Raw genomic sequence first — 2,080 nt, 5'->3', positions numbered from 1 at the left:
AAATGGAGGAAGCGAGGGAAGGGAGGAACTAGAAGCTCCCTAAGGGCAGGAGTCGCCCCTGACAGTGTTTTATTGTCTTAAGAGCCCAGCCCAGAGTCTCCTGGCACATAGTAGGGCTCTCAATATTTGTTAAATGACTATTTCAGCCACGTGGCAGACCCACCCCTTGGGCCTTGGAGCTGGGAACTTCCAGGTGGAGCAGGGCCCCGGGGCCAGCTAGTGCCAGGCTTGGGGCAGATAGGGACTCAGCCCTCTACAGCTACCAGCCTTTCCCCTCTGGCTACATCCGTGTCACCACTGCCCCGACTCTACCCCTCCCTTCTCCCTTCTTCTTTTCCTTTCTGAGATGAAGCAGTGAAATGATTTTTCTACTTGAGCAGTTTTCAATTTAGATTAAGAAAAATGTGGTCTACAGTCACTTGGCAAGAGGGCCCGGCAGCCTTGTCCCCCCGGGGATTGGGGGTTTCTCAGCCGTGGACAGAACGGCGCTGGTTCTGGAGTGGGGGGAGTTTAGAGGGACCAACCCACCTCCTCTGTCTTCCCTCAACATCCATCCCCATGACTTGGCCTCTTCCTGCCTTCCTTGGTGAGGGACCAGGATCTGGAATCAGACAGAACTGAGTGGGTTCAGGCTCTAACCCATGTAAACTGTGTGATCTTAGGCAGGTTCCATATCTCTCTGAGCCGTCTTATTTCATCCATAAACTAAACCCTTTAATTTGGTCCCTGCTTCCCACCCAAAGCAAATGGCCCCCTCCCAGCCTTCCAGTGGAAGAATAAGCAGCAAAGACAACACGAGCATGTTTAGTTGGGGTAGGACAAGGTGGGCAGAGCCTCAGAAACCCCAGGACCAGGGCAGAAAGCAGGAGAGAGGCTGAGGGTGAGGGAGGCTTGACCAGCACAAGAATAGATGGAAGGTTCCAGGGAGGCCCTCCCGGAGCCAAGGGTCAACTAGGGTGTCAAGGGCGTCTGTGTGTGTCAAGCGGCAGGAGGGGAAGGAGGCAGAACTCTGGAGCTACTTAACTCTTTCCTAATCCTGAAATCTTTATTCCTGGGATAGATGTTGTGCTGTTTGTTAATGTTTCTTTTAAAAAAGGAAGTTGCTTTTATTTATGTAAGTAAATATAGGGCAGGTATTAATTGTATTTAACAGTACCAGTTCTGGAGTCAGTCATACCTGCATCTCGTTTCCTGTTCTTCCCCTCGGTAGCTGTGTGATCTTGGGCAAGTTACCCAATGTTCTCTGAGCCTCTCCAAAATAAATGCATAATTTTCGTACTACTCTGATTTTTTTGTTTGTTTTTGCAAATCAGCTTTATTGAGGCGCAACCTGCAAATGATAAAATGTACCCATTTTAAATGCACATTTCAATGAGTTTTGACAAATTTATATACCCATATAACCATCACCATGAGCAAGAAAATGAACATTTTTATTATCCTAAAAAGTTCTCTTGTGTGCCTTCCCAGACTTTCTGTTGTTTTTAATATAAAAATAATGAGCTCTACAGCCCCGTGACAACAAAGCTTGGCATCAAATAAGTGTTACAGGAAAGTATGCGGTGCTTACACTGTGACTGCCTGTCTGCGCCCCACCCAACACTCACACACTGACTGTCTGCACCCCACCCAACACTCACACACTGACTGTCATGTAGACCCAAGGACATATGTGTTCTTTGTTAGAAAACCCAGTACCACAGGTTGCGAGGTGGTTTCCCTGAAGCTGACTGCCCATGGTGAACCACTAGACAGCCAGTCTCTCCCTAGGCAGACAACAACTCCAGCTGGTGGCTGGGCTCCCGGGGCCACTCACCATGTGTCTTTCTATCTGACACCTCCACGAGTCTGTGAACTGCTCCAGGGAGGGTCTGTGGCTGCTGCATATCATCCACTGCTGCATATCATCCACTGCTGCATATCATCCAGGGCATGTCCTCTGTGCCCTGCAGAGGCCTGGTGCACAGTAAACGCTGAATAACTAGGAGTAGAATAAATAAATGAGAGGGGGCACTGCCAGTCAGGGGACCCCCTGATGAAGTGTGAGGAATATCATACACCGCATCCAAGGGTTTCCCAA

This window comes from Pteropus vampyrus, unplaced genomic scaffold (genome assembly GCF_000151845.1).
Source record: "Pteropus vampyrus isolate Shadow unplaced genomic scaffold, Pvam_2.0 Scaffold125, whole genome shotgun sequence".
NCBI lineage: Eukaryota > Metazoa > Chordata > Mammalia > Chiroptera > Pteropodidae > Pteropus > Pteropus vampyrus.
Note: the sequence above shows the minus strand (reverse complement) of the source record.